This window comes from Nerophis lumbriciformis, linkage group LG37, assembly GCF_033978685.3.
Source record: "Nerophis lumbriciformis linkage group LG37, RoL_Nlum_v2.1, whole genome shotgun sequence".
Classification (NCBI taxonomy): domain Eukaryota; kingdom Metazoa; phylum Chordata; class Actinopteri; order Syngnathiformes; family Syngnathidae; genus Nerophis; species Nerophis lumbriciformis.
This window is the reverse complement of record NC_084584.2, coordinates 4300001-4319462: the sequence shown is the minus strand read 5'-3', so window position 1 is coordinate 4319462 and position 19462 is coordinate 4300001. Positions and strand designations below refer to the sequence as shown.

Below are 19462 nucleotides of genomic sequence, written 5' to 3'. Positions count from 1 at the left end.
AAGAGTATTATTGTTAACTCAATTTCTGGGTTTTTTTAAATTATGAACCATTTTTGGGTTGTTTTTCAATAAATAACCAATTTTTGGGTAAGAGGCTTCTTTTTTTTTTAAATTTTATTAAAAAGTTACCTTTTTCTTGAAGACCCAATTTATGGGTTGCTAGTGTTGAGTTAAATTTTGGAGTTATTTTTAACTTAGACAAACTCAGACAAACTTTGTTGATCCACAAGGGAAATTGTGTAAATGTGTGAAGAGCAACCCATTTTTGGGGTTATAAGGGTATTATTGTTAACTCAATTTCCGGGTTTTTTAAATTATGAACTATTTTTGGGTTGTTTTTCAATAAATAACCCATTTTTGGGAAGAGGCTTTTTTTTTTTTTAATGAAAAAGTTACCTTTTTCTTGAAGACTCAATTTATGGGTTGCTAGTGTTGAGTTACATTTTGGAGTTATTTTTAACTTAGACAAACTTTATTGGTCCAAGAGGAAAATTGTGGAAATGTATGAAGAGCAACCCATTTTTTCAGTTATAAGGGTATTATTGTTAACTCAATTTCTGTTTTTTTTTAAATTATGAACCATTTTTGGGTTGTTTTTCAATGAGTAACCCATTTTTGGGTAAGAGGCTTTTTTTATTATTATTATTAAAAAGTTACCTTTTGCTTGAAGACCCAATTTATGGGTTGCTAGTGTTAAGTTTCATTTTGGAGTTGTTGTTTTTTTTTTTTTTTTACTTAGACAAACTTTATTGATCCACAGGGGAAAGTGTGTAAATGTGTGAAGAGCAACCCATTTTTTGGGTTATAAGGGTATTATTGTTAACTCAATTTCCGGGTTTTTTAAATTATGAACTATTTTTGGGTTGTTTTTCAATGAGTAAGCCATTTTCGTGTAAGAGGCTTTTTTATTATTATTATTAAAAAGTTACCTTTTTCTTGAAGACCCAATTTATGGGTTGCTAGTGTTGAGTTACATTTAGGAGTTGTTGAGACAATGTTGATTATACGTGCATGTCCTTTAAAACCGACGTTGCACAATGGTTGTATTTGTAATACGGACGCTGTATCGATCCGTTGTGGTGAAGAAGGAGCTGAGCCGGAAGGCAAAGCTCTCAATTTACCATCCTCACCTAAGGTCATGAGCTTTGGGTTATGACCGAAAGGACAAGATTAACCCATTTTGGGGGGTTATAAAGGTATTATTCTTAACTCAAATTCTGGGTTGTCAAAATGATGAACCGTTTTTGGGTTGTTTTTTTTAATGAGTAACCCATTTTTGGTTAAGAGGCTTTTTTTTTTAATTAAAAAGTTACCTTTTTCTTGAAGACTCAATTTATGGGTTGCTAGTGTTGAGTTCAATTTTGGAGTTATTTTTAACTTAGACAAACTTTAATGATCCACGAGGAAAATTGTGGAAATGTATGAAGAGCAACCCATTTTTTCAGTTATAGGGGTATTATTTTTAACTCAATTTCTGTTTTTTTTTAAAATTATGATCCATTTTTAGGTTGTTTTTCAATGAGTAACCCATTTTTGGGTAAGAGGCTTTTTTTTTTTAATTATTATTATTATTAAAAAGTTACCTTTTTCTTGAAGACCCAATTTATGGGTTGCTAGTGTTGAGTTACATTTAAGAGTTTTTTTTTTTTTTTTTTTTTTTACTTAGACACACTTTATTGATCCACAAGGGAAATTGTGTAAATGTGTGAAGAGCAACCCATTTTTTGGGTTATAAGAGTATTATTGTTAACTCAATTTCTGGGTTTTTTAAATTATGAACCATTTTTGGGTTGTTTTTCAATAAATAACCAATTTTTGGGTAAGAGGCTTCTTTTTTTTAAAATTTTATTAAAAAGTTACCTTTTTCTTGAAGGCCCAATTTATGGGTTGCTAGTGTTGAGTTAAATTTTGGAGTTATTTTTAACTTAGACAAACTTAGACAAACTTTGTTGATCCACAAGGGAACTTGTGTAAATGTATGAAGAGCAACCCATTTTTTGGGTTATAAGGGTATTATTGTTAACTCAATTTCCGGGTTTTTTAAATTATGAACTATTTTTGGGTTGTTTTTCAATGAGTAACCCATTTTCGTGTAAGAGGCTTTTTTATTATTATTATTAAAAAGTTACCTTTTTCTTGAAGACCCAATTTATGGGTTGCTGGTGTTGAGTTAAATTTAGGAGTTGTTGAGACAATGTTGATTATACGTGCATGTCCTTTAAAACTGACGTTGCACAATGGTTGTATTTGTAATACGGACGCTGTATCGATCCGGTGTGGTGAAGAAGGAGCTGAGCCGGAAGGCAAAGCTCTCAATTTACCATCCTCACCTAAGGTCATGAGCTTTGGGTTATGACCGAAAGGACAAGATCAACCCATTTTGGGGGGTTATAAAGGTATTATTCTTAACTCAAATTCTGGGTTGTCAAAATGATGAACCGTTTTTGGGTTGTTTTTTTTAATGAGTAACCCATTTTTGGTTAAGAGGCTTTTTTTTTTTAATTAAAAAGTTACCTTTTTCTTGAAGACTCAATTTATGGGTTGCTAGTGTTGAGTTCAATTTTGGAGTTATTTTTAACTTAGACAAACTTTAATGATCCACAAGGGAAATTGTGTAAATGTGTGAAGAGCAACCCATTTTTTGGGTTATAAGAGTATTATTGTTAACTCAATTTCTGGGGTTTTTAAATTATGAACCATTTTTGGGTTGTTTTTCAATGAGTAACCCATTTTTGGGTAAGAGGCTTTTTTTAATTATTATTATTATTAAAAAGTTACCTTTTTCTTGAAGACCCAATTTATGGGTTGCTAGTGTTGAGTTAAATTTTGGAGTTATTTTTAACTTAGACAAACTTTGTTGATCCACAAGGGAACTTGTGTAAATGTATGAAGAGCAACCCATTTTTTGGGTTATAAGGGTATTATTGTTAACTCAATTTCCGGGTTTTTTAAATTATGAACTATTTTTGGGTTGTTTTTCAATGAGTAACCCATTTTCGTGTAAGAGGCTTTTTTATTATTATTATTAAAGTTACCTTTTTCTTGAAGACCCAATTTATGAGTTGCTAGTGTTGAGTTACATTTAGGTGTTGTTGTTGTTGTTTTTTTAAACTTAGACACACTTTATTGATACACAAGGGAAATTGTGTAAATGTGTGAAGAGCAACCCATTTTTTGGGTTATAAGAGTATTATTGTTCACTAAATTTCTGGGTTTTTTAAATTATGAACCATTTTTGGGTTGTTTTTCAATAAATAACCAATTTTTGGGTAAGAGGCTTCTTTTTTTTTTAATTTTATTAAAAAGTTACCTTTTTCTTGAAGACCCAATTTATGGGTTGCTAGTGTTGAGTTAAATTTAGGAGTTGTTGAGACAATGTTGATTATACGTGCATGTCCTTTAAAACCGACGTTGCACAATGGTTGTATTTGTAATACGGACGCTGTATCGATCCGTTGTGGTGAAGAAGGAGCTGAGCCGGAAGGCGAAGCTCTCAATTTACCATCCTCACCTAAGGCTTTGGGTTATGACCGAAAGGACAAGATCACGGGTACAAGCGGTCAAAATTAGTTTCCTCCGCCGGGTGGCGGGGCTCTCCCTTAGAGATAGGGTGAGAAGCTCTGTCAATCAGGACGAGCTCTGCTCCTCCACATGGAGAGGAGCCAGATGAGGTGGTTCGGGCCCTAAACACCTCCCTAGAGAGGTGTTTAGGGCACGTCCGACCGGTAGGGTGGGAAGACCCAGGACACGTTGGGAAGACTATGTCTGGGAACGCCTCGGGATCCCCCCGGGAGGAGCTGGACGAAGTAGCTGGAGAGAGGGAAGTCTGGGCTTCTCTGCTTAGGCTGCTGCCCCCGCGATCCGACCTCGGATAAGCGGAAGAAGATGGATGAACCAATAAAAAATGTTTTTTTTTTTAAAAACGTCAACACAATAAAATGAAGACAGTTATTTAACCTCGATAGTTTCCACCTGAAAGCAACATTGTAGAGGCTTCAGTGTGAGAATGTTCAGGATTTATCGCCGCCTTTATTGGCAATTAGCGTTGCTAATTTGGCTAATTATTGTAAAGCCACCGAGCTAACGCGTTAGCTCCTTTCTCGCCCTAACCTCGGTCTTCAATTAGCACGTCCGCCTCTTCTTTGTTCGGCTGGAAGTAAAAACGTCCCTCGCCTCCTCTTAACCGGTCAACATTATTCCAAGCTAACAAGCTAACAAGCTAGCCCGGGCTGGTCCATCAAAACATCACCGCCCGCCTTTGTAGTCGCGGCGTCACGCAGCAGTTATAACCTCCGACATTTCGGCCAAATTGTACCTCTTCTTGGTCGACGTCTGCGGTCACTGGGCCATCCCTCGACGCCGATTGTCCTCTTTTTTTTTTTCCTTTTTCCCCCCCTCTGCTTTAATGGCTTGTTTTCATCCGTCCTCTCCCTCTGTCGCTTCCAGGCTGACAGCAGCCCAGCCTGGCCCCGCCCCTAGCAACCAATCACACGCGCCTGCCATGGAAACCGCGGCCCCCAGGACGTCTCTCATTGGCTGCCGCTGGCTGTCCGTCAACGCGTCGCTAGGGGCGCACCTCGGTCCAAGGGCAGGACACCTGCTATGGAGGGATGCTGAATGCATGCCCTGCTCACTATTGTCTGACTTCTTTCCACGCATTTTTGTTGATAAGATGAACTTTTTATTGCTATACACACTAAAAAAAATTTTTATTATTTACTAAATTATATTTTAGTAACCCAATTTATGGGTTGCTCGTGTTGAGGTATATTTTGGAGTTGTTTTTCTGACGATCAACCCATTTTGGGGGGTTATAAAGGTATTATTCTTAACTCAAATTCTGGGTTGTCAAAATGATGAACCGTTTTGGGTTGTTTTTTTAAATTAGTAACCCATTTTTGGTTAAGAGGCTTTTTTTTTTAATTAAAAAGTTACCTTTTTCTTGAAGACTCAATTTATGGGTTGCTAGTGTTGAGTTAAATTTTGGAGTTATTTTTAACTTAGACAAACTTTAATGATCCTCGAGGAAAATTGTGGAAATGTATGAAGGGCAACCCATTTTTTCAGTTATAAGGGTATTATTGTTAACTCAATTTCTGGGTTTTTTAAATTATGAACCATTTTTGGGTTGTTTTTCGATGAGTAACCCATTTTTGGGTAAGAGGCTTTTTTTATTATTATTATTATTATTATTATTATTATTATTATTATTATTATTAAAAAGTTACCTTTTTCTTGAAGACCCAATTTATGGGTTGCTAGTGTTGAGTTACATTTTGGAGTTGTTGTTTTTTTTTTCACTTAGACACACTTTATTGATCCACAGGGGAAATTGTGTAAATTTATGAAGAGCAACCCATTTTTTGGGTTATAAGGGTATTATTGTTAACTCAATTTCTGGGTTTTTTTAAATTATGAACCATTTTTGGGTTGTTTTTCAATGAGTAACCCATTTTTGGGTAAGAGGCTTTTTTTTAATTTTTTTTATTAAAAAGTTACCTTTTTCTTGAAGACCCAATTTATGGGTTGCTAGTGTTGAGTTACATTTAGGAGGTTTTTTTTGTTTTGTTTTTTAACTTAGACACACTTTATTGATCCACAGGGGAAATTGTGTAAATGTGTGAAGAGCAACCCATTTTTTGGGTTGTAAGGGTATTATTGTTAACTCAATGTCTGGGTTTTTTAAATTATGAACCAATTTTGGGTTGTTTTTCAATAAATAGACCATTTTTGGGTAAGAGGCTTCTTTTTTATTTTAATTAAAAAGTTACCTTTTTCTTGGAGATCCAATTTATGGGTTGCTAGTGTTGAGTTAAATTTTGGAGTTATTTTTAACTTAGACAAACTTTGTTGATCCACAGGGGAAATTGTGTAAATGTGTGAAGAGCAACCCATTTTTTGGGTTATAAGGGTATTATTGTTAACTCAATTTCTGGGTTTTTTAAATTATGAACCATTTTAGGGTTGTTTTTCAATAAATAACCCATTTTTGGGTAAGAGGCTTCTTCTCTTTTTTTTTAAATTAAAAAGTTACCTTTTTCTTGAAGACTCAATTTATGGGTTGCTAGTGTTGAGTTAAATTTTGGAGTTATTTTTAACTTAGACAAACTTTAATGATCCTCGAGGAAAATTGTGGAAATGTATGAAGGGCAACCCATTTTTTCAGTTATAAGGGTATTATTGTTAACTCAATTTCTGGGGTTTTTAAATTATGAACCATTTTTGGGTTGTTTTTCGATGAGTAACCCATTTTTGGGTAAGAGGCTTTTTTTTATTATTATTATTATTATTATTATTATTATTATTATTAAAAAGTTACCTTTTTCTTGAAGACCCAATTTATGGGTTGCTAGTGTTGAGTTACATTTAGGAGTTGTTGTTTTGTTTTGTTTTTTTTAACTTAGACACACTTTATTGATCCACAGGGGAAAGTGTGTAAATGTGTGAAGAGCAACCCATTTTTTGGGTTGTAAGGGTATTATTGTTAACTCAATTTCTGGGTTTTTTAAATTATGAACCATTTTTGGGTTGTTTTTGAATAAATAACCCATTTTTGGGTAAGAGGCTTCTCTTTTTTTTTTTTATTAAAAAATTACCTTTTTCTTGAAGACCCAATTTATGGGTCGCTAGTGTTGACTTAAATTTTGGAGTTATTTTTAACTTAGACAAACTTAGACAAACTTTGTTGATCCACAAGGGAACTTGTGTAAATGTATGAAGAGCAACCCATTTTTTGGGTTATAAGGGTATTATTGTTAACTCAATTTCTGGGTTTTTTAAATTATGAACTATTTTTGGGTTGTTTTTCAATAAATAACCTATTTTTGGGTAAGAGGCTTCTTTTTTTTTTAATGAAAAAGTTACCTTTTTCTTGAAGACTCAATTTATGGGTTGCTAGTGTTGAGTTACATTTTGGAGTTATTTTTAACTTAGACAAACTTTATTGATCCACGAGGAAAATTGTGGAAATGTATGAAGAGCAACCCATTTTTTCAGTTATAAGGGTATTATTGTTAACTCAATTTCTGGGGTTTTTAAATTATGAACCATTTTTGGGTTGTTTTTCGATGAGTAACCCATTTTTGGGTAAGAGGCTTTTTTTATTATTATTATTATTATTATTATTAAAAAGTTACCTTTTTCTTGAAGACCCAATTTATGGGTTGCTAGTGTTGAGTTACATTTAGGAGTTTTTTTTTTTTTTAAACTTAGACACACTTTATTGATCCACAGGGGAAAGTGTGTAAATGTATGAAGAGCAACCCATTTTTTGGGTTATAAGGGTGTTATTGCTAACTCAATTTCTGGGGGGTATAAATTATGAACCATTTTTGGGTTGTTTTTCAATAAATAACCCATTTTTGGGTAAGAGGCTTCTTCTCTTTTTTTTTTATTAAAAAGTTACCTTTTTCTTGAAGACCCAATGTATGGGTTGCTAGTGTTGAGTTACATTTTGGAGTTATTTTTAACTTAGACAAACTTAGACAATCTTTGTTGATCCACAAGGGAAATTGTGTAAATTTATGAAGAGCAACCCATTTTTGGGGTTATAAGGGTATTATTGTTAACTCAATTTCTGTTTTTTTTTAAATTATGAACCATTTTTGGGTTGTTTTTCAATGAGTAACCCATTTTTGGGTAAGAGGCTTTTTTTCAATTTTTTTTATTAAAAAGTTACCTTTTTCTTGAAGACCCAGTTTATGGGTTGCTAGTGTTGAGTTAAATTTTGGAGTTATTTTTAACTTAGACAAACTTAGACAAACTTTGTTGATCCACAAGGGAACTTGTGTAAATGTATGAAGAGCAACCCATTTTTTGGGTTATAAGAGTATTATTGTTAACTCAATTTCTGGGTTTTTTAAATTATGAACCATTTTTGGGTTGTTTTTCAATAAATAACCCATTTCTGGGTAGGAGGCTTTTTTATTATTGTTATTAAAAAGTTACCTTTTTCTTGAAGACCCAATTTATGGGTTGCTAATGTTGAGTTAAATTTTGGAGTTATTTTTAACTTAGACAAACTTTAATGATCCACGAGGAAAATTGTGGAAATGTATGAAGAGCAACCCATTTTTTCAGTTATAAGGGTATTATTTTTAACTCAATTTCTGGGTTTTTTAAATTATGAACCATTTTTGGGTTGTTTTTCAATGAGTAACCCATTTTCGTGTAAGAGGCTTTTTTATTATTATTATTATTAAAAAGTTACCTTTTTCTTGAAGACCCAATTTATGGGTTGCTAGTGTTGAGTTACATTTAGGAGTTTTTGTTGTTTTTGTTTTTTAACTTAGACACACTTTATTGATCCACAGGGGAAAGTGTGTAAATGTGTGAAGAGCAACCCATTTTTTGGGTTGTAAGGGTATTATTGTTAACTCAATTTCTGGGTTTTTTAAATTATGAACCATTTTTGGGTTGTTTTTCACTAAATAACCCATTTTTGGGTAAGAGGCTTCTTTTTTTTTTTTTTTTTTTTAAAGTTACCTTTTTCTTGAAGACCCAATTTATGGGTTGCTAGTGTTGAGTTAAATTTTGGAGTTATTTTTAACTTAGACAAACTTAGACAAACTTTGTTGATCTACAAGGGAACTTGTGTAAATGTATGGAGAGCAACCCATTTTTTGGGTTATAAGGGTATTATTGTTAACTCAATTTCTGGGTTTTTTAAATTATGAACCATTTTTGGGTTGTTTTTCAATAAATAACCCATTTCTGGGTAGGAGGCTTTTTTATTATTATTATTAAAAAGTTACCTTTTTCTTGAAGACCCAATTTATGGGTTGCTAATGTTGAGTTAAATTTTGGAGTTATTTTTTAACTTAGACAAACTTTAATGATCCACGAGGAAAATTGTGTAAATGTATGAAGAGCAACCCATTTTTTCAGTTATAAGGGTATTATTTTTAACTCAATTTCTGGGTTTTTTAAATTATGAACCATTTTTGGGTTGTTTTTCAATGAGTAACCCATTTTCGTGTAAGAGGCTTTTTTATTATTATTATTATTAAAAAGTTACCTTTTTCTTGAAGACCCAATTTATGGGTTGCTAGTGTTGAGTTACATTTAGGAGTTGTTGTTTTGTTTTGTTTTTTAACTTAGACACACTTTATTGATCCACAGGGGAAAGTGTGTAAATGTGTGAAGAGCAACCCATTTTTTGGGTTATAAGGGTATTATTGTTAACTCAATTTCTGGGGGTTTTAAATTATGAACCATTTTTGGGTTGTTTTTCAATAAATAACCCATTTTTGGGTAAGAGGCTTCTTCTTTTTTTTAATTAAAAAGTTACCTTTTTCTTGAAGACCCAATTTATGGGTTACATTTTGGAGTTATTTTTAACTCAGACAAACTTAGACAAACTTTATTGATCCACAAGAGAAATTGTGTAAATTTATGAAGCGCAACCCATTTTTTGGGTGAGAGGCTTTAAAAAAAAAAAATTATAAAGTTACCTTTTTCTTTAAGACCCAATTTATGGGTTGCTAGTGTTGAGTTACATTTTGGAGTTATTTTTCTGACGATCAACCCATTTTTGGGGGTTATAAAGGTATTATTCTTAATTCAAATTCTGGGTTGTCAAAATGATGAACCGTTTTTGGGTTGTTTTTTTTAATTAGTAACCCATTTTTGGGTAAGAGGCTTTTTTTTTTAATGAAAAATGTACCTTTTTCTTGAAGACTCAATTTATGGGTTGCTAGTGTTGAGTTAAATTGTTGAGTTATTTTTAACTTTAATGATCCACGAGGAAAATTGTGGAAATGTATGAAGGACAACCCATTTTTTCAGTTATAAGGGTATTATTGTTAACTCAATTTCTGGGGTTTTTAAATTATGAACCATTTTTGGGTTGTTTTTCAATGAGTAACCCATTTTCGTGTAAGAGGCTTTTTTATTATTATTATTATTAAAAAGTTACCTTTTGCTTGAAGAACCAATTTATGGGTTGCTAGTGTTGAGTTACATTTTGGAGTTATTTTTAACTTAGACAAACTTTATTGATCCACGAGGAAAATGGTGGAAATGTATGAAGAGCAACCCATTTTTTCAGTTATAAGGGTATTATTGTTAACTCAATTTCTGGGGTTTTTAAATTATGAACCATTTTTGGGTTGTTTTTCAATAAATAACCCATTTTTGGGTAGGAGGCTTTTTTATTATTATTATTATTAAAAGTTACCTTTTTCTTGAAGACTCAATTTATGGGTTGCTAGTGTTGAGTTAAATTTTGGAGTTATTTTGAACTTAGACAAACTTTAATGATCCACGAGGAAAATTGTGGAAATGTATGAAGGGCAACCCATTTTTTCAGTTATAAGGGTATTATTGTTAACTCAATTTCTGGGGTTTTTAAATTATGAACCATTTTTGGGTTGTTTTTCAATGAGTAACCCATTTTCGTGTAAGAGGCTTTTTTATTATTATTATTATTATTATTAAAAAGTTACCTTTTTCTTGAAGACCCAATTTATGGGTTGCTAGTGTTGAGTTACATTTAAGAGTTTTTGTTGTTGTTTTTTAACTTAGGCACACTTTATTGATCCACAGGGGAAAGTGTGTAAATGTGTGAAGAGCAACCCATTTTTTGGGTTATAGGGGTATTATTGTTAACTCAATTTCTGGGGGTTTTAAATTATGAACCATTTTTGGGTTGTTTTTCAATAAATAACCCATTTTTGGGTAAGAGGCTTCTTCTTTTTTTTTAATTAAAAAGTTACCTTTTTCTTGAAGACCCAATTTATGGGTTACATTTTGGAGTTATTTTTAACTCAGACAAACTTAGACAAACTTTATTGATCCACAAGAGAAATTGTGTAAATTTATGAAGAGCAACCCATTTTTTGGGTGAGAGGCTTTAAAAAAAAAAAATTATAAAGTTACCTTTTTCTTTAAGACCCAATTTATGGGTTGCTAGTGTTGAGTTACATTTTGGAGTTATTTTTCTGACGATCAACCCATTTTGGGGGGTTATAAAGGTATTATTCTTAATTCAAATTCTGGGTTGTCAAAATGATGAACCGTTTTTGGGTTGTTTTTTTTAATTAGTAACCCATTTTTGGGTAAGAGGCTTTTTTTTTTAATGAAAAATGTACCTTTTTCTTGAAGACTCAATTTATGGGTTGCTAGTGTTGAGTTAAATTGTTGAGTTATTTTTAACTTTAATGATCCACGAGGAAAATTGTGGAAATATATGAAGGACAACCCATTTTTTGGGTTATAAGGGTATTATTGTTAACTCAATTTCTGGGGTTTTTAAATTATGAACCATTTTTGGGTTGTTTTTCAATGAGTAACCCATTTTCGTGTAAGAGGCTTTTTTATTATTATTATTATTAAAAAGTTACCTTTTTCTTGAAGAACCAATTTATGGGTTGCTAGTGTTGAGTTACATTTTGGAGTTATTTTTAACTTAGACAAACTTTATTGATCCACGAGGAAAATGGTGGAAATGTATGAAGAGCAACCCATTTTTTCAGTTATAAGGGTATTATTGTTAACTCAATTTCTGGGGTTTTTAAATTATGAACCATTTTTGGGTTGTTTTTCAATAAATAACCCATTTTTGGGTAGGAGGCTTTTTTATTATTATTATTATTAAAAGTTACCTTTTTCTTGAAGACTCAATTTATGGGTTGCTAGTGTTGAGTTAAATTTTGGAGTTATTTTGAACTTAGACAAACTTTAATGATCCACGAGGAAAATTGTGGAAATGTATGAAGGGCAACCCATTTTTTCAGTTATAAGGGTATTATTGTTAACTCAATTTCTGGGGTTTTTAAATTATGAACCATTTTTGGGTTGTTTTTCAATGAGTAACCCATTTTCGTGTAAGAGGCTTTTTTTATTATTATTATTATTATTATTAAAAAGTTACCTTTTTCTTGAAGACCCAATTTATGGGTTACTAGTGTTGAGTTACATTTAAGAGTTTTTGTTGTTGTTTTTTAACTTAGGCACACTTTATTGATCCACAGGGGAAAGTGTGTAAATGTGTGAAGAGCAACCCATTTTTTGGGTTATAGGGGTATTATTGTTAACTCAATTTCTGGGGGTTTTAAATTATGAACCATTTTTGGGTTGTTTTTCAATAAATAACCCATTTTTGGGTAAGAGGCTTCTTCTTTTTTTTTAATTAAAAAGTTACCTTTTTCTTGAAGACCCAATTTATGGGTTACATTTTGGAGTTATTTTTAACTCAGACAAACTTAGACAAACTTTATTGATCCACAAGAGAAATTGTGTAAATTTATGAAGAGCAACCCATTTTTTGGGTGAGAGGCTTTAAAAAAAAAAAATTATAAAGTTACCTTTTTCTTTAAGACCCAATTTATGGGTTGCTCGTGTTGAGTTCAATTTTGGAGTTATTTTTCTGACGATCAACCCATTTTGGGGGGTTATAAAGGTATTATTCTTAACTCAAATTCTGGGTTGTCAAAATGATTAACCGTTTTTGGGTTGTTTTTTTAATGAGTAACCCATTTTAGGTTAAGAGGCTTTTTTTTTTAATTAAAAAGTTACCTTTTTCTTGAAGACTCAATTTATGGGTTGCTAGTGTTGAGTTAAATTTTTGAGTTATTTTTAACTTTAATGTTCCACGAGGAAAATTGTGGAAATGTATGAAGAGCAACCCATTTTTTCAGTTATAAGGGTATTATTGTTAACTCAATTTCTGGGTTTTTTAAATTATGAACCATTTTTGGGTTGTTTTTCAATGAGTAACCCATTTTCGTGTAAGAGGCTTTTTTATTATTATTATTATTAAAAAGTTACCTTTTTCTTGAAGACCCAATTTATGGGTTGCTAGTGTTGAGTTAAATTTTGGAGTTATTTTTAACTTAGACAAACTTAGACACATTTGATTGATCCACAAGGGAAATTGTGTAAATTTATGTAAAACAACCCATTTTTTGGGTTATAAGGGTATTATTGTTAACTCAATTTATTTTTTTGTTTTTAAATTATGAACCATTTTTTGGTTGTTTTTCAATGAGTAACACATTTTTGGGTAAGAGGCTTTAAAAAAAAATATTATAAAGTTACCTTTTTCTTTAAGATTGCTAGTGTTGAGTTACATTTTGGAGTTGTTGTTGTTGTTGTTTTTTTAACTTAGACAAACTTAGACAAACCTTATTGATCCACAAGGGAAATTGTGGAAATGTACAAAGAGCAACCCATTTTTTGGATTATAAGGGTATTATTGTTAACTCAATTTCTGGTTTTTTTATATTATGAACCATTTTTGGGTTGTTTTTCAATAAATAACCCATTTTTGGGTAAGAGGCTTTTTTTTTTTAATTATTAATAAAAAGTTACCTTTTTCTTGAAGATCCAATTTATGGGTTGCTAGTGTTGAGTTAAATTTTGGAATTATTTTTCTGAAGAGCAACCCATTTTGGGGGGTTATAAAGGCATTATTCTTAACTCAAATTCTGGGTTGTCAAAATGATGAACCGTTTTGGGTTGTTTTTTTTTATTAGTAACCCATTTTTGGGTAAGAGGCTTTTTTTTTAATGAAAAATTTACCTTTTTCTTGAAGACTCAATTTATGGGTTGCTAGTGCTGAGTTAAATTTTTGAGTTATTTTTAACTTTAATGTTCCACGAGGAAAATTGTGGAAATGTATGAAGAGCAACCCATTTTTTGGGTTATAAGGGTATTATTGTTAACTCAATTTCTGGGTTTTTTAAATTATGAACCATTTTTGGGTTGTTTTTCAATGAGTAACCCATTTTCATGTAAGAGGCTTTTTTATTATTATTATTATTAAAAAGTTACCTTTTTCTTGAAGACCCAATTTATGGGTTGCTAGTGTTGAGTTACATTTAAGAGTTTTTGTTGTTGTTTTTTTTTAACTTAGACAAACTTTATTGATCCACGAGGAAAATGGTGGAAATGTATGAAGAGCAACCCATTTTTTCAGTTATAAGGGTATTATTGTTAACTCAATTTCTGGGTTTTTTAAATTATGATCCATTTTTGGGTTGTTTTTCAATGAGTAACCCATTTTTGGGTAAGAGGCTTTTTTTTTTTAAAATTATTATTATTATTAAAAAGTTACCTTTTTCTTGAAGACCCAATTTATGGGTTGCTAGTGTTGAGTTAAATTTTGGAGTTATTTTTAACTTAGACAAACTTAGACACATTTTATTGATCCACAAGGGAAATTGTGTAAATGTATGTAAAACAACCCATTTTTTGGGTTATAAGGGTATTATTGTTAACTCAATTTCTTTTTTTGTTTTTAAATTATGAACCATTTTTGGTTGTTTTTCAATGAGTAACACATTTTTGGGTAAGAGGCTTTAAAAAAAAATATTATAAAGTTACCTTCTTCTTTAAGATTGCTAGTGTTGAGTTACATTTTGGAGTTGTTGTTGTTGTTGTTTTTTTAACTTAGACAAACTTAGATAAACCTTATTGATCCACAAGGGAAATTGTGGAAATGTACAAAGAGCAACCCATTTTTTGGATTATAAGGGTATTATTGTTAACTCAATTTCTGGGTTTTTTATATTATGAACCATTTTTGGGTTGTTTTTCAATAAATAACCCATTTTTGGGTAAGAGGCTTTTTTTTTTTTAATTATTAATAAAAAGTTACCTTTTTCTTGAAGATCCAATTTATGGGTTGCTAGTGTTGAGTTAAATTTTGGAGTTATTTTTCTGAAGAGCAACCCATTTTGGGGGGTTATAAAGGTATTATTCTTAACTCAAATTCTGGGTTGTCAAAATGATGAACCGTTTTTGGGTTGTTTTTTTTAATGAGTAACCCATTTTTGGTTAAGAGGCTTTTTTTTTTTTAATTAAAAAGTTACCTTTTTCTTGAAGACTCAATTTATGGGTTGCTAGTGTTGAGTTAAATTTTGGAGTTATTTTTAACTTAGACAAACTTTAATGATCCACGAGGAAAATTGTGGAAATGTATGAAGAGCAACCCATTTTTTCAGTTATAAGGGTATTATTGTTAACTCAATTTCTGGGTTTTTTAAATCATGAACCATTTTTTGGGTTATTTTTCAATGAGTAACCCATTTTTGGGTAAGAAGCTTTTTTTATGATTATTATTAAAAAGTTACCCAATTTATGGGTTGCTAGTGTTGAGTTATATTTTGGAGTTATTTTTAACTTAGACAAACTTAGACAAACTTTGTTGATCCACAAGGGAACTTGTGTAAATGTATGAAGAGCAACCCATTTTTTGGGGTTATAAGGGTATTATTGTTAACTCAATTTCTGGGTTTTTTAAATTATGAACTATTTTTGGGTTGTTTTTCAATAAATAACCTATTTTTGGGTAAGAGGCTTCTTTTTTTTTTTTTTATGAAAAAGTTAACTTTTTTCTTGAAGACTCAATTTATGGGTTGCTAGTGTTGAGTTACATTTTGGAGTTATTTTTCTGAAGAGCAACCCATTTTGGGGGGTTATAAAGGTATTATTCTTAACTCAAATTCTGGGTTGTCAAAATGATGAACCGTTTTTGGGTTGTTTTTTTTAATGAGTAACCCATTTTTGGTTAAGAGGCTTTTTTTTTTAATTAAAAAGTTACCTTTTTCTTGAAGACTCAATTTATGGGTTGCTAGTGTTGAGTTAAATTTTGGAGTTATTTTTAACTTAGACAAACTTTATTGATCCACGAGGAAAATTGTGGAAATGTATGAAGAGCAACCCATTTTTTCAGTTATAAGGGTATTATTGTTAACTCAATTTCTGGGTTTTTTAAAATTATGAACCATTTTTGGGTTGTTTTTCAATGAGTAACCCATTTTTGGGTAAGAGGCTTTTTTTTAAATGTATTTATTAAAAAGTTACCTTTTTCTTGAAGACCCAATTTATGGGTTGCTAGTGTTGATTTACATTTTGGAGTTTATTTTTTATTTTTTTTAACTTAGACAAACTTTATTGATCCACAAGGGAAATTGTGTAAATTTATTAAGAGCAACCCATTTTGGGGGTTTTGAAGGTATTATTCTTAACTCATATTTTGGGTTATCAAAAATGATGAACCATTTTTGGGTTGTTTTTTTAATGAGTAACACATTTTTGGGTAAGAGGCTTCTTTTTTTTTTTTTTTTATTAAAAAGTTACCTTTTTGTTGAAGACCCAATTTATGGGTTGCTAGTGTTGAGTTACATTTTGGAGTTGTTGTTGTTTTTTTTAACTTAGACAAACTCAGACAAACTTCATTGATCCACGAGGAAAATTGTGGAAATGTATGAAGAGCAACCCATTTTTTCAGTTATAAGGGTATTATTTTTAACTCAATTTCTGTTTTTTTTTTAAATTATGAACCATTTTTGGGTTGTTTTTCAATGAGTAACCCATTTTTGGGTAAGAGGCTTTTTTATTATTATTATTAAAAAGTTACCTTTTTCTTGAAGACCCAATTTATGGGTTGCTAGTGTTGAGTTACATTTAGGAGTTGTTGTTTTTTTTGTTTTTTTTAACTTAGACACACTTTATTGATCCACAGGGGAAAGTGTGTAAATGTGTGAAGAGCAACCCATTTTTTGGGTTATAAGAGTATTATTGTTAACTCAATTTCTGGGGGTTTTAAATTATGAACTATTTTTGGGTTGTTTTTCAATAAATAACCCATTTTTGGGTAAGAGGCTTCTTTTTTCTTTTTTTTTTTTTAATGAAAAAGTTACCCTTTTCTTGAAGACTCAATTTATGGGTTGCTAGTGTTGAGTTAAATTTTGGAGTTATTTTTAACTTAGACAAACTTAGACAAACTTTGTTGATCCACAAGGGAACTTGTGTAAATGTATGAAGAGCAACCCATTTTTTGGGTTATAAGGGTATTATTGTTAACTCAATTTCTGGGTTTTTTAAATTATGAACTATTTTTGGGTTGTTTTTAAATAAATAACCTATTTTTGGGTAAGAGGCTTCTTTTTTTTTTTTTTATGAAAAAGTTACCTTTTTCTTGAAGACTCAATTTATGGGTTGCTAGTGTTGAGTTAAATTTTGGAATTATTTTTTAACTTAGACAAACTTTATTGATCCACGAGGAAAATTGTGGAAATGTATGAAGAGCAACCCATTTTTTGAGTTATAAGGGTATTATTTTTAACTCAATTTCTGGGTTTTTTAAATTATGAACCATTTTTGTGTTGTTTTTCAATAAATAACCCACTTTTGGGTAAGAGGCTTTTTAAATTATTATTAAAAAGTTACCTTTTTCTTGAAGACCCAATTTATGGGTTGCTAGTGTTGAGTTAAATTTTGGAGTTATTTTTAACTTAGGCAAACTTTATTGATCACCATGGGAAATTGTGGAAATTTATGAAGAGCAACCCATTTTTGGGGTTTTGAAGGTATTATTTTTAATTCATATTCTGGGTTATCAAAAATGATGAACCGTTTTTGGGTTGTTTTTTAATGAGTAACACATTTTTGGGTAAGAGGCTTTTTTTTTTAAATTATAAATTTACCTTTTTCTTGAAGACCCAATTAATGGGTTGCTAGTGTTGAGTTACATTTTAGAGTTATTTTTAACTTAAACAAACTTTATTTATCACCAGGGGAAATTGTGGAAATTTATGAAGAACAACCCATTTTTGGGGTTATAAGGGTATTATTCTTAACTCAAATTCTGGGTTATCGAAATGATGAACCGTTTTTGGGTTGTTTTTTTAATGAGTAACACATTTTTTTATTTTTTTTTATTAAAAAGTTACCTTTTTCTTGAAGACCCAATTTATGGGTTGCTAGTGTTGGGTTACATTTTGGAGTTATTTTTAACTTAGACAAACCTAGACAAAAGACTGAGCTGCCAGTTTTATCATGTAAAATGTTTTACAGTGTACTGTAAAAAAAAAAAAAAAAATTATATGAAGATTTTCCAAAAAAAAAAAAAAAACTGACCATAGTTTTACTCTAACATTTTTTTATTTTTCACTTTTTTTTTTTTTTACAGTTCACAATAAACCTGTTTTTTTGTTTCGTTTGTTTGTTTGTTTTTACACAGAATTAATGTAAACAGAAAATCAGTACCAGTGTTATTTTGATGGTAAAATTCTGGCGACTCGGCTGCCAATTTTATCACATAAAAACAAAAAAATATTTAAGTGTACTGTAAAAAAAAAAAAAAAATCAGTAGATTTTACATAAAAAGAACTAGCCAGAATTTTACTGTAACATTTTTCAACCAAATTACTGTAAATCGGTATCACTGTTATTTTTATGGTAAAAATTCTGGCGACTCAGCTGCCAGTTTTATCATGTAAAAACAAAAACATTTTCCGCACTGATAATCAATTTTACAGAATATGCACTGTACTGTGCAATCTACTAATACAAGTTTCAATCAATCAATCAATCACTTGGTATATTGATGTATTCGATGTATTTGAGATAAGAATGCGTTTATCGTCTCTTCTAAGTCAAAACGTTTTGTAAAGTGAAGTAGTCCCCGTGGAACACCCAGGGACCTTTTCTCATGCCTAATAACCACCAATTGAGGGACCATTTAGTCTATTACAAGCCTGAAGAAAGTCAAGAGTGGAAAAGGCACGATAATATCATGTGTACCTCCGCTCCGGACAGGCTAACCTCCTCCAACCTCCGAGGACAAAGCTACGAATTATGGGAGACCGGGCTTTTTGCTCCGCCGCTCCCAGTCTGTGGGACGCTCTCCCTGACCACCTGAGGGCACCACAGACTTTGGATGCTTTTAAAAAAAGGCTTAAAAACCCTTGTTCTTCTTATGGTGATCGAGTGACACAGGCAGATAATATAATTATAATGGGGGATTTTAATATTCATATGAGTACCCCTATGAATATCCCATCAGATCTTTCATGTGTGGCGCTCCAGACCATAATTGATTGCTAAATTGAAGTATATTGATGGAAGTATCCTGTTAGAGACTCAAGACTTGGAACCTGAACCTCCTCATGGATGAAATTACTATTGACCCAAAACACGACCACGAAGGGACTCGAACCCTCAATCTTCTGATCCGAAGTCAGACGCCTTATCCATTAGGCCACATGGTCTGGTAGAGCTGTGATGATTCTCACTGCAAGTTTACACACTAAATCAGGGGTGGGCAATTAATTTTTACCGGGGGCCGCATTAGCAACCCGAGCCACATCGACAATAGTTCAATTAAATTTTGCTCAATATTATTTTTGATATACCGTAAGATAAATAATAATAGTAACAATATTAATAATTAATAATTAATAATTAATAACTATTAATTAATAATTAATAATTAATAATTAATAATTAATAATTAATAATTAATAATTAATAATTAATAATTAATAATTAATAATTAATAATTAATAATTAATAATTAATAATTAATAAAAAATAAAAAAAAATAAAAAAAATAAATAAAAAAAAAAATAAAAAATAAAAAATAAAAAATAAAAAATAAAAAATTTAAAATTTAAAATTTAAAATTTAAAATTTAAAATTTAAAATTTAAAATTTAAAATTTAAAATTAATAAT

General features: G+C 30.9%; 1 long non-coding RNA gene and 1 other non-coding gene across 2 annotated transcripts; both read right to left on the bottom strand.

The window, feature by feature from the left end:
* Window positions 1-1932: 1932 nt before the first annotated feature.
* LOC140677591 (uncharacterized) lies at window positions 1933-4449 on the bottom strand. Its single transcript, XR_012049363.1, has 2 exons — window positions 3311-4449; window positions 1933-2778 (listed from the first exon to the last, which is right to left on the bottom strand). It is a non-coding gene; the product is annotated as an uncharacterized lncRNA (long non-coding RNA).
* Window positions 4450-18925: 14476 nt separating this feature from the next.
* On the bottom strand, window positions 18926-18998 carry trnar-ucg (transfer RNA arginine (anticodon UCG)). The gene has a single exon. It is a non-coding gene; the product is annotated as a tRNA-Arg (tRNA).
* Window positions 18999-19462: the final 464 nt, after the last annotated feature.